The sequence below is a fragment of the Perissodus microlepis genome, chromosome 9 (genome assembly GCF_051167445.1).
Source record: "Perissodus microlepis isolate ML-2025 ecotype Zambia chromosome 9, ASM5116744v1, whole genome shotgun sequence".
Taxonomy (NCBI): Eukaryota; Metazoa; Chordata; class Actinopteri; order Cichliformes; family Cichlidae; genus Perissodus; species Perissodus microlepis.
In genome coordinates, this window is record NC_140469.1 from 29,512,898 (window position 1) to 29,526,749 (window position 13,852).

The 13,852-nt window shown below is 41.5% G+C and overlaps 1 protein-coding gene across 4 annotated transcripts in view; it reads left to right on the forward strand.

Moving 5' to 3' along the window:
- The first annotated feature begins 363 nt into the window (after positions 1–363).
- Positions 364–13,852, forward strand: part of LOC146380758 (uncharacterized) — a 36,976-nt gene continuing 23,487 nt past the window's right edge. Inside the window, exons 1-4 of one of the 4 annotated variants that reach the window (XM_084940071.1) lie at positions 364–499; positions 790–974; positions 1,636–1,686; positions 8,640–8,746. The gene's annotated coding sequence lies outside the window, so the exon portion shown is untranslated. Of the gene's footprint in view, positions 500–789; positions 975–1,635; positions 1,691–8,639; positions 8,747–13,852 lie in introns of all 4 variants that reach the window. The other 3 variants (XM_084940072.1, XM_084940070.1, XM_084940074.1) reach the window with 3 other exon arrangements.

Genomic DNA, 13,852 nt, shown 5'->3' on the forward strand with positions numbered 1-13,852 from the left:
GCTAAATTTCATATTCACAAATCCAAATGTTTAGGAAGACACCCCTCTTTTTACATATGTTCCTATGAGCTTGTGCAATATCTTAATTCAATTAAGAACTCTACTAACCCAAAAGCTATAAAAACTATGGTTCTGTGTGAAAAAATGAAGATCCTTCAATCACTCTACTCTTTGCTTTAATCAGTTAAACTTTTCCCCCTGTAGGTTCTGAATAATGTTTATTTGTTTGTTTATTGTATACAGATTTTTGTAAGCATAACACCTTTAATATAGTACTGTTTAACTCCAGTTTGTATTGTACTGATGTTTAAATAAAGGTTTGTGAAAAAAGAAGAAGAAGAAGAAGCAGGGGAGGAGACGAAGAAGAAGGGGTGTGTGTACTGTGCTCTTTGCTGTGTCTTGCCGCCGTTTTAAAAATGGGCACTTTTTGAAGAACCCGTATCAAAGTATTGTGGAGAAGCGTCGTGTTAAATCTAATTGATGAACGGCTTTTTGTGAGGTATGTATTGCAGCTGCGAAGACGAACGTATGCTCTCCTGTTAGGTTACAGCTGGTAGGAAGGTGCGTTCAGTGTGTCTTTGTAATTTTAATTTTCCATGTCAAACGAGATAAAACAGTTATTTCTGGATGCGCAATTGTTTGCTGAGTTTGGTAACAATGTGTTTTTGTAAACCACGTGATGATTTAAGTCATTTAATCTTTACAGAATATGAGAGCGAGACTAATAGAGCAATTTTTTTATGTTTAGTAAACTGACGTTTCTAAATGTAACTGCTTTTATTTTATTAGTTCTGACGAGGACAGCTGAGTGATGTTGTTGGTGAGCTTGGATTAAATCATCTCTAAACAAAGAACTTGTCCTCGTGGTGACTGACTTGGGGAGTGGAGGTCAGTGAGCCCATTGTCTCTGCTGGTCCGACTCCAACTACAAAGCCGGCCGCTCGCCCCCTCCTGAGTCTGAGAGGAGATCCAGAGTAAGTCAGTTATAACTACATTGGTTGCTTAACTTTATCATTTTCTACAGGGTCTCTCTCTCTTAGCTCATTTTGGTTTAATTTCTGCCTTCTGTTTAGCCTCTCTGTTTGTCTGCCTCAGTACCTTAATGTTTTATCATTTGAGTTAAACTCTTTGTTTCCGTTGATATGAAGGTGATGTCTGTGGAGTGATCTATGTGGAGATTGTGGGAAATATACATGTAGCAGTATTTCAGTAAGTGTCAGTCAGTGAAGAAGCAAAAGAATTTTTGAACTTAAACACATTAAAAGAAGTGTTTTGCTTGTAACTGCATACGTTCCTGCACAGGGACGGTTAGAACAGGATGTACTCAGGATGTGGCATACACGATCACGGGCCTCATAACGAACAACAAGAAACAGCTGGGGGTGAAAGGGTCTCGAAACTGCATTCTAATTATTGTAAAAAGGAGATGCAGCTAACTGTTGCTGATGCATGATATGTAACTTGCTCATGCATCTTTGGCGTGTACAACCCTTTAAATAAAGAAGTTCTTGTGCTTCCTCTTTGAGATCTACCGGACTAGACTGAGGGTGGTATTGTGTACGTCTCCCACATATGTGCTTAATACATAATTGTTGTGTACTGGACCTGATCTGAGTATTGGTTGTTTGTTCTCAGCCCAACATAAAACAATCGGGACAAGAGGCTCAGCATGACCTCATTTAAAATGTAAGTAAGTAAAGTTTATTTATATAGCAACTTTCACAGACAAATGTCACAAAGTGCTTTACAAGGTAAAAACTGTTACGGATTCAAATATTGGGGATGGATACAAGAGGAAAAACCACAATAACCACACTGGTCCGGCCGGGTTGAGTCAAACGATGATTTTAATGATCACACGCGTGGGAGATGGACACCGTACGCAGACAGCATCAGATCTCAAAATGGTGGAGCATTGATCAAACTCTTATAGCCTCTAGTGGCCCCCACCTAATCATAAAAGCCTAAACATTCACATTCTTTCTCTCACACAGTGCCTAAGCTACAACCTTGGCTCCCTGTTTATCTGCTCCTGCTGAGATGGGGCAGAAAACTCCAGTATGTTCTGTTCTCTTCTAATCAGACAAATAAGGCGATGACTTTCTGCAAACAGTATTTCTCATAACTCAGCAGTATAATAAATCATAAAACAATATCATTCATTCACAATCAATCAGCAGTCTGATGTAATGCAACTCAGCTTAACAAATGCAAGAGTTATCACCTTCTTCTAATTCAGGAGAATAATGCAAACTAAAACTACATAATAATTCACAATCTTTAATTAAGGGTCTAACATGGCATAAAATAATATTTTAATCCGACACTCCCCCTTTTGTGCTCTTTAGAATAAAGAGCTCACCTACACCCTGTAGTCCAATGCGGCCGGGTTCATTTCTTCATACGCCTGAGGCCCTTTGTCCCCCTGTTGGGCGAACCATATGTGAGATGACCTCTGTGTTTGCGCAGTCCAGGTGCAAGAAGAACTATTATTCCAACAGTAGCAGGTACAGATGACACTCCCCAGTTCTCCCACAGCTTTATTTTGGTGCTACCTTATACCCTTCAGACGTACTCAGACTAGAACCTCTGTCCGAGGAGCTTTTAGCCTTTATTTTACTGCTGCAGCCACCAGTGTCTTCCAGTTGGGTGATCCACTGCTCTTCTTTCTTTAACCTCAGGGGTTAGACAACCCTTCAGTCGTTGCACAGATCAGGGGATTATTCTGCCCCGATGTCAAACAACAATCTGTGTATCCTCGGGTCCTGTGTATCCCGTGTATTCCCCAGAAAAAGGAACAGGAACGTGTCCCCCTTTTGCCCAAGAGCCTCTCGAACCTCGTTGGTCTGGTGTTCCTGGATCTCCGCCAACCCATTCATGGTTATTGCTGTGTTTATGGGATCCATCCTTTTGAGGTGACTTATCAGAGCCCAAAATGCCATGACACTTGGACCCAGTTGGTGTCTCGGCAGTCACTGTGTCTGCCTCTGCTGCGAAGGATCCTCGTATATCTGTGACCTCGTCTGGTGTCTGTTCCTTTCTCTGTAAGAGACAGAAAACCAAAACACCTCTCTGCCTAGCCCTAATAATCTACTGTTGTTATCTACTGACCTTCTGGTGATTCAGAATTGGTTTAGGACATTCAGAATGTCCCAGGGACTTATTCTAATCATATCCTATGTGTGTGTAAGCGTGTTTGCATTTAGCCCTCTGCACTCAAAGTCAATACCTGCAATATATCAGTCCGGACCATCACGCCGGACGAAGCTTATGACCTTCAAAAGACCAAGTGCCAACTCATTATAAGCACATTTGCAAGGTGTGTAAGAAATTATTAAAACCACTCATGTGTTTCCTTCCGCCTACTGTCCCACGGTTTCCTCTCCAGTGTGGTACTCAGCTTCTCGTGAACACAGGCATTTTATCTTCTAAACGCTATTCAATTCATTTCAATGATTAATGGAAATAATGATTTATGCTTCTCACTGGTTCTCTAAAAAAGTCCGGAGACCTCTTGGGTCACTATTGGCTTAAGCTTTACCATACCTAAGTTATTAAAACACAAATGAAGTCATAAAAATGTTCATATAACCCTTGATTGATGTTAAAACCCAACTTCCCCCCCTTTTTGACACATTCCAATGTGTCAAATCAACGGAGCTAGAAAATTAAAAGAAAAGGTTAGTGACCTCATCTCTCAGAAAGTATCAGACTTTCTCCTATCCAGTGTCGTAGCTCCAGTAGGCTCCGCCCGGAGCCAAGAAAAGCATGATATTTGTGTCGTGTAAGCGCGTGCGGCCTTCTATGCTCAAAGTCACTCCAGTCCATAGATCAGCCAGACATCGCGCTGACTGTAGCTCTTAACCCTTATTAACTTGAGCACAACTCTATAATGAGCAACAAACTGCAATATGTATAAAAATGATCATGGTTACACCTGCAATGAAAGATCATACGATTATCCTGACACCTGTAAATAGAAGATTAACCTGAGGTTATGACAATCACCGGAACACAAATGTTAATATAATGTCAAAAGCTTCAATAAATCATTAATGCAATGCTTGTTATATGATTCTGATGCAATAATAATGCTGATGCTAAAATAACAGTAAAACACCCCCTTTTATCCCGTTTACAAACTTCACAAATAAACGTTTATCCATGCCTCTTTTAATTTTATTTCCCCCTGTTTTTCCCTCACTGACCACAGCAGGGGAAACTTTGTTTTGATTCAGCCATGAATCCAGCTCACCTGATTCATCACTGAGCCCCATCGTCACTGGCATCTGACAGGGTGGTGCTGCATATTCTTCCTTTAATGTCTCTATTTTCAATCTGTTAATTAGAGTGCTTCAACATGAAGTAGACTACGTCCACAACAAATCAATACAGCTGTAAATGTGGCCAATTATCAATCTATAACCAAGCAATAATGAAAAATAGCTTTTATTTTATGCATGTTTTTAGTCAACCACTCACCCAGAGGATCTTCAATCCTAGAAAATTCCTTCTCCTCATTTAATCCGTCCTCCTTCCATGCCCTGGTAACTGGTCCATCCAGAGCCATATCATCTCGAAATATACATACAACAAGCCAAACCACCCCTTGGTCACACCAACCCTTTTCCGCCCTGAAGATGTCCAATGCCATCCTAGTCTGGACCAGGGTTTTAATAGATTTGCAATTTAATTAGTTTCTATTTAGTTTTGACTTCAGATTTTCAATTTTATGTCAGTCGTAATTAGTTTTTACCAATTGTTTGCTAGTTTAGTTTTGATTAGTTTTTATTTTTCAGTTATAGTTACAGCCCGAGCACTAAAAGTGCGAAGGACCTATCGTATCTGCTCAGTTCATTATTATTACTATTATTCATCGAAATGAATTGCCTCTTTGAGGGCTTTACATGGTCAAAAACTCATGAAATTTTGCACACATGCCAGGTCTGGTGAAAAATTTTGTATTTTAATGGTTTTACATATGAGCACTGGGAAATGGCTCTAGAGCGCCACCTATGCCTTGTTAAATGCAGCCCTACGACCACATGGTTTGAGCTACATTTATGAAATCCGGCACACATGTGTATCATGCCAAGATGAACAAAAAGTCAGTTGGCCCATTGACGCAAACTGAACAGGAAGTCCGCCATTTGGAAGTGAAGATAACATTTTGGCTCTAATTTTGCCATTTCCGTGCCTCGAACTTTAACGAGCTCCTCCTTAGGATTTGGTCCTATAAACTTCAAATTTGGACAGTGCCAACTACACACCTGGGCCATGTTAAATTGCGGAGCTTTTGAGGTTTCACAATACGGTGACGCCGTGACGCCGTGGCACCGCGGCGAATTTCGATGACTCGCCCTGAAAATCTTATTGCCTCTCATTCTGGCAGACATTGTCCGATCTGGACCAAAGACCACACATATGATAAGGCTCCACTTCTGAACACATTTCAACTGCCATATTTGACATCCGGGAGAGCGCCACCTAGTGGGACGACTATAATCATGATTGAATGAAATGAAATGTTAGCTGGTGGTTAAATGCATGAATTCCATCAATGTGACATCAGATCGGACGTGCTGGTTTTAGGTGTTGGGCGGGGCTCGACGCGCCGGGGGTGCGAGGGCCCCCATAACGCTGCTTGCAGCTTTACTTATAGTTGTGTTTGCAATAATTAAGTGTAACAAAATCCCAGTTTCATCATATCAGTCATGCTCTTGTGCTTATCCTTGGGTATTGACACTATTAACTCTTGCAGCACCAGGTGTTCGCAATTTTGGTTCAAGTGTCAAATGGGATTACAGAGTGTCTGTTAATGCAAACCAATTTATTTATTTATCTTTCTGAAAGACAGATGTTAAACGGGCTCTAACAAATCCACTTCATTGCGTGCTCATAGATTTTCTCTTGTCAGGGTCGCTCACCCAATGTGCTTTATTTAAGCTTATTAATTCTGTCACGCTTATTAGTGGCTCATGATTGCTTAAGGCCTATGTCTGAACTTGACTACAGAGGCAGAGCATCATTCCATCCTTTCAGGGTGAAGGACTCTACTTTCTTTGTGTCAAGGCAGCTCATAATTATCTTAATAGCTTTACCTAATCAAGTTATGGCTTACAATCACTTGTGTTATAAGTATGAAGTGTCCTAAATTCATTCAAATTTTGTTTCCAATTCACTTGCAGCAGTTTAGACCGAATTGTTAACGATAATAACCTTGGTCTGGACTGTCAAAGGTGACTTTAACGCTGACTGTTCCGACAATTCATTTTATAACATTTCCTGGTCAGATTCGCCAATCTCTGCACACTGGAATAAACATAATCAACATGGTCAATATTTTCCTGCGTGTTATTTCACCATCTTATCGATTCCAACTCTCCATCTGCATGTGGTTTGGCACATTATATTTATTTATTTATATTATATCTAGAACTCCACTCTGTCTCTAAATGTTTTGAAGAATTTTTCAAGTTTGGTGTCATTTTGAGAATTTGACCATAAGTGAAAGTTATGGTGTTATCACCCCCTTTTGGGGCTTACCTTTCCCAGTTTTGATGATATTCCTCCCTATTCTTTGCAAGTACCCCCTTTTGGTGGCGAGAAACTGTTGGTGTGGTCAAGTGGGTGCTGTGAAAACAAAAGCTCAGGACAGAACAGTCACCAGTCATGTACTTCATACAAAATTAGCATATATTTGATTTCATATTGAACCTCTGAGTGTAATGGTACATTTTAATTTGAATTTATCAAAGCTAAACACAATAATTTTTCCTTGTTTATTTTTCTCTTGTTCTTGTGCAGCACCACCTCTCAGCACATGCCCCTGTCGGTTATATCTCTACTTTTCTGAATTATTGACTATTTCAATGAAAGGACCTAAAAGATGGGGACCAGTGTTTATCATTACATATCTCCATTTTGAGTGTGACAAGTCTATTGTTCCCCTTTTATTCATAGACATCAATAGAGTGGTTTTGTTTTTGGTATTTTTCTTTTCTTTTCTCTATAAAAGTTAATTGACTTTTTACAGTGGCCTGCTATGGTTAATAATAACATGTTCAGTCATGAGTGAAATCAAACCTGTTCTTCACTTTAGCATTTAACCTTCCCACCAATATAATGTGATACATTACTCGAAACACAGCTACTAAAACACAATTTTCTTAATGCAAACATCAGTAACTCAAAATTAGCCAGCAAAGGGTTAAGTCTGCAGTTCACGCTCATGTGAAGATACAGCCTCCCCCTTTTGTCTCTGTCAACCTTCTGTTCTTGCAAAAACAAATCAAAGCAAGACAAAACATCCACCCTTCTTTTACAGGCTGGGTGAATTGTTTGTGGACATTTACTAATCCTAAAGTCGGTACCGTTTTTGTCTCAGTATCAAATCAGTTAAAACTTTTAGTCGTCAGTCCATCACAGTCCAGCCACATGCATACATCCACACACATTCATACCAGAAGTTGCTGATAATGGAGTCTCACGTGCAAGCTATTCGAGCCTCCCTCACCAGCAAGATGACGTCATCATTTTAAAGGAAAACAGTTCCTTGTTTTTTGACTGGATTGACTCGCTGCAATCCTTTTAGGCTCAGGACTTCTCATGTGATCAATGTCCCATATAAGTGAATTTCTCCCAAGCCCATTATAATCATGGAGAAAAACACTTTGCGACTGTTTTCAGTAAGAATATTTTATAGCGCTTTAAAGTTCAATCTCTCAGGCCTGGATTAAAGAGCTGATTTGTTAAATCAGGAACTCACAAAATACCAAAATATCACCACCGGTGGATCACACCTCTCAGATGTTCTTATTTCAGTGCACTGTAACAAAAGCAAAAACAAACGTAACCAATAAAATACTCATATAATAACAAATACTGGGGCCCATTGCAAACATGTTGAAGCATAAAACCATCTTTCTCTCTCTTAGAGAAAGAAAACAATCCAAACCTCACTGATGAAATCAACCTAGTGTTAAGCAAAACCCAGAAATCAACCAAAACTTCACCACAAAGTTTTTCTCCCTCCCGGGACAATTATTGTGTAGGAATACAAGGACCGTAACTCCTTTTTGCCCTGACAAAAAGCATGTTGGATTTACTTGATTCAATAGTGGACACTGGTTGCACACAAATGTTTTGCTTTGGCAGAAACTTAAACAACTGAGTTAAATCAACACAACCTTTTCATATTCAGTAAACCTGCATTTTGTGTTCATAAAACACGATTGAAACATGTTCAGATGGAGTAAGTTGAGCTCCTGGAATATTTTGATCCTTCACAACTCTGTCAGTTTATTTCAACACTATTCAATAACTTTTATTCAAATTCTACTTGGTCACTTAAATACTACATGTTGTCTTCATATTGCATACGGCTCAACAAAGTCTAGATCCTGGTTACCATAAAAATTGAATGGGTCTACGACAACTACCCTCCTCCTATCTTTATCCTGGTTGCACCAGGGCTGGGAAATAACCCTGAAGTGATAGGTTATCAGGCAGGGTACACCCCAGACAGCTGACCAGTCTATCAGATAGAAACAAACAGCCATTCACACTCACATTCATGGATAATTTAGAATCATCAATTAACCTAGCTCTAATAGCTGCATGACTTTTCACTGTGGCAGGAAACCAGAATACCCAGAGAGAAACCACTGCAAACTAGCCAGACTGTGGACCTGCACCCAAGACCTTCTTAATGTGGAGCAACAGCACCAACCAGCATGCCAACAATGTAGGAAATACAGGAAAGCTATGATTTCCGGTATTTGATGCAGAATTATTTTGTTCTTGCCCTTGACAGGTTAATTCACAATAACTAGCAATAGCATGCATGGGGTGTGTGTGTCGCTGTCTGCCTCTTATAACTCCAGTGATTTTGGGGTGGTTGTAGCTCAGGTGGCAGAGCAGGTCAGCCACTAATCAGACGGTCGGTGGTTCGATCCCAGGCTGCCTCCTGGATGCATGCCAAATATCCTTGGGCAAGATACTAACCCCATGTTTGCCTACTGGTGGTGGTCAGAGGGCCCGGTGGCGCCTGTGTCCGGCAGCCTCGCCTCTGTCAGTGCGCCCCAGGGCAGCTGTGGCTACAATGTAGCTTGCTATCGCCAGTGTGTGAATGTGTGTGTGACTGGGTGAATGACTGAATGTAGTGTAAAGTGCTTTGGGGTCCTATGGACTAGAAAAGCGCTATACAAATGCAGGCCATTTACCATTTGATTTTCCTGTAGTTTGAAATCTTATGCGGTGTTGTGGATTCCGTGAGTTCAGCAGCTAACCACTCTTATTAGATCGTATCGTGTCATCTCAATGAGAACAAATTGAGTTGTTGAATTTCGTACAGAGCTTTAAAGCCTGAGGCAATTGTGTTAACACACGCGAGATGCTTACGTAAATCCAAGGGCTGGCCCCTTTTTTTTTTCTCAGTGTGTTCCTCCTTCAATTAAATCTCAATCACAAAAAATGTGGCGCTCCGAAATAAAACTCACACCGTTAATTCATCATTTTCACTCTGTACCACTGCTCCTTATCAGGCTGTGTGACGCACAGTAAACAATTCAGTCGAGGCCTTGAGCCATAAACAGACATCACGCACAGACATTGTTTTCATAACCAAACTGCTCTAGACCCTGTCCCCTAAATCTACACAAACGCCCTCTGGGTGACATGAAATGCATTTAACCAATAAACAATCAATGGCTTCTTGTTGTTGTAACAGATTCTGTATTTGGACATTTGTGTGCAGCATTTTGCGTGTCAGCATAAGCATTTGTTAGTAAAGCATTCTTCATTGCAGCAGCATGTGTGTGTGCATCACTCTTCATTGCACAAGCGTGTGTGTGCATGTGTGCGTGTGTGTGTGGATCACTTCTCAGTGAATTGAATCAGCATCTCGATTTGTGTGCGTGTGTGTGCGTCATTTCTCACTCAATTGACTCAGCGCGTGTGTGTGTGTCAGTTCTCAGTGAATCAACGAGTGCATATGTGTTCATATGTGTGTTTCTCTTCATTCTGAGTCAGTGTATGTAGATGTGTGTGTTTGTATGTGTTTGTGTGTGTTTGTGTTCATCACTTTCCTGTTCTGGTGTTCTGGGTAAACCACGGCCTGAAGCGTGCCCTGGGGTCCTGCCCTCCTCCATTTCAGTCCGTTTGCATCCATTGGTGCTGCTGCTCAAAGTTCTGTCCATACTGGTTCTGGCCTCAATTGAGGCAGTCCTTTTCTCCAGTGTCCTGCATCTTCTCCTTGTCCAGCTCCTCCTTAACTTGACCCTTTTTATTTCTGTAGCTCCTTCAGGGCTTGCTCCTGCTGTAGGAGCTTCTTGTCAGGTTTGGCGACCTCCTGCTCCAGCAAGCTCTGGCCTGATTTCAAGTCCTGTGTCTGGGACTCCAAGCCTGACTGATGGGTTCGATTAGCAGCCAGCTCCTCCTGAGCCATGCTCAGTTTCTGCTCTGATGCCTTGAGCTCTTACTGAGGGCAGAAACCTCAGAGTCTTTTCCGTACATGTCAGATTGAAGTCCATTGATGTTTTCCTTGCTTTGCTCCACGGCCTTCTGCAGCTCTGCTGTCCGGCTCTTCTCAGAGGTCAGCTCCTGGCCGAGCCCCGACACCTGTGCCTTCAGCTTTTCTTCTTGTGCTTTTGTCCATTCTGAGGTGCCTCCTGACCTCAGTTACTCCTCCTGTCTCTGGCACGCCCTTTTTGCTGCCCGATCATCCGTGTTGGTCAGTCACTGTCCTGCACAGTTTTAATGCAGAGTTGTTAAGGTCAGCATTCTTTTGCTCACCCTCACTTTTCCTCTGGGCTTAATGGGCGTCTCGTCAGAGCTCTGTTAGCTGAAGCTGTCTGGAAATCTCCCCCGTGTAGTGAAATGGGCCTTGGATTTAATGCTCTCCGTCTCCGCTGCATGAGATCGGTTTCCTGCAGCACTGTTGACATTTTCAGGTTGTTGTTGTGGGTCCAGCTGCTGTAGCATTTGGTCAGGGTCACATCAAAGATGGTAGAGGAGAGAGCAAAGATGGTAGAGGGGAGAGCAGGAGTCCAGGTCAGCCTCGGCAAAGCAGCCTGTAATCAAGCATAAAGAGAAAAAACAAAACAAAAACAAAACAAAAAGAGACGAACAGGAAAATGATGTTGTGTTGGCTGTGTTATTCGGAGAGGGGAGAAACACCGGGCCAGGCCCTGTGTCAGCCTTCTCTCCCCCTTTTTTTGTTTTTTCTCACCATATAATCAACTCCTAACCCACCAAGCTGACAGGACAACACAGGTACATGTTAAAATTCTTAAAATCATGTTTAAAAGCCCAAAAAGGAATTTTCCTTCATTCAGTAATCACTTGTATTAATCAATCAGCAGAAAACATGTCACAATTTGAATCTTTTAACCACTAAATTTGTCGTGTCATCACTGGTTGGTCAGACCAGTGTCTCTTTTTTTTTTTTTTTTTTGAAGTTAAGTTGTTGTCCTGCAACCTAGAGAGTTTATTTGTTAGTAGTGGATAAACTTTATCATTTAACAACAGGTGTATGTTAAGTTTCGCTGCTTTAACCTTGCTGGAAAATCTTCACGTGTTCATGAATGTAAGCTGTTTCTTCATTGCGTGTGTGTGCGTTTGTAGGTGGGTTATTTTAACTTTTTTTTCTCAAACAAGGCATTTCTCTAACACGTGCCTTTCTCATGCATTTCTCTGGTTGTGTGTGTGTTTTTATTTTGTTTCCCAAATTTTGATTTCCCACCTTAAATAACAGCATTCCATGTCTTCAGCCAGGAGTTAGGGCTTGCTTGTGAGATTCAGGGACACATGGTGCCAATAACAATTCAGTCAAAAACTTGCCTGAAAATTTCCAGTGATGGTAACCGATAACTGGAGGAGAAGATGTCCTTTAAGTTTCTTTTCGGGGTGGGGACAAAGTGAGGTCAAGCTGTAAACTTTTGAGCCAAAGCTTGGCCTGTCTGTCGTCCCCATTCTGTTTATGCTTTTGCCGCTGTACTCAGGTTTCCAGGTTGAGAGAAATCCACCTGTATTAACACACTAAAACATTCACTTAGTATTTCTTTTCTGAAAACATTCACTTACCATTTCTTTTCTGAAAACCTTCACTTACTATTTCTTTTCTGAAAACCTTCACTTCATCTGACTAGATTTTACTCTCTCTCTCTCGGTGCATACTTCTCACAGTCTGGCCGTTGCCTTTTATGGGCATGCAGAGTTCCTGCCACACACACAGCTGAAATTCTTGCTTGATCACACCCTATATTATGATAAAACCAACAGTAAATCAAATGTAACCGCTTATATTATTGAGCTGAACCAAGAGTCGGTTAAAAATCTTATAAATCCTGCTTCACACCATAAAACTGAAGCAAATCACAGCTGTATTTATAACACAATCTTACTCTGCCGACTGAAGTGTCGGTCTAAATCATGCACGATTTGTCTCTTCTATATCAAAACCCAGCCAAACATTCACCGTAGTCATTCAAAACCTTATTTGTAATATTATAATTAGCAAAATCAGCGTCTTATTTACAGGTCTTTAACAGTATTTGCAAATCATAATTATAAAATTCAAAAAACACGCTAAACAGGAAGCAGAAGTCCTCTGTGCGCTTCACAGCAGCCACCTCATTTGCATGTTCACACACCGTCTAAAAATAGCTCGCAGCGCTGTAGCGTGCTGTCGTCACACACAGTCTCGTCTCACACACAGCTCTATTATTTTATATTACAAAGACGTCTTATATTTACAATCACTGTCAGGCCTGGCAAAATTTAGCCTACACAATTTTGACAAATTTAAGTTAACGGGTCTAACCGAAGAAAGTCCAACTTTTTTGTGATCAATTAACCAGTATCAGCCTCGAACTGTATCTGGCCTAATCCCTAAAGTCCCTAACTCAATTTAACAGTGTCCAAAAAAGCGCAGACACCGTTCCAAACGGTGAGTGGTGCAACCACTAGTTATTCTGGAGTGCCCAAGCTCCACAGTGACCAACTGACTATCCCTCAAAGAGGACAAGGCCTAGGCGTCCCCGACCTTGGCAAGCGTTACCTCTGAGCACTGCGCTTCTTAGCAGCCTCGAACTGCCGTCCTGTAATAATTTATAACACTTTGAAACAACAGTCAACCCTCCAGAACAAGAGTATGACTGAAGCAGGTGCAACCTAGTGGTCAATGGAGCGTCTAACTCACAACATGACCCACTCAGGTCCAACCATAACCAATGGAGCCTCGAACTCACAAAAATGACCAATTCCCTACCAAACTTAGCAGCCTCGAACTGCATTTATTTCTCAGCAGCCTCGAACTGCATTTATTTCTCAGCAGCCTCGAACTGCATTAATTTCTCTCAGCAGCCTCGAACTGCTTCAACTCATGAGATTTTTTTTTTTTTTCCATCAAAATCAAAACAGACATTTACCAGTACTTTCAGTGAGTAGACTTTAATTTTATCATGTCCAATTTGGCACACTTTGGAAATAATTCAACAGGTAGTGCCTTACCTTTGTATAAGCCGGCTTATGCCCACTCACGTCAGACCACTGGCTTGTGCCTGTCCGTTCGACAACCTCGGACCGTCCAAACCTCCAAAATTCCACCCCAATACCACAGGACGAGCCCCCAAACTGTTACGAATTCAAATATTGGGGATGGATACAAGAGGAAAAACCACAATAACCACACTGGTCCGGCCGGGTTGAGTCAAACGATGATTTTAATGATCACACGCGTGGGAGATGGACACCGTACGCAGACAGCATCAGATCTCAAAATGGTGGAGCATTGATCAAACTCTTATAGCCTCTAGTGGCCCCCACCTAATCATAAAAGCCTAAACATTCA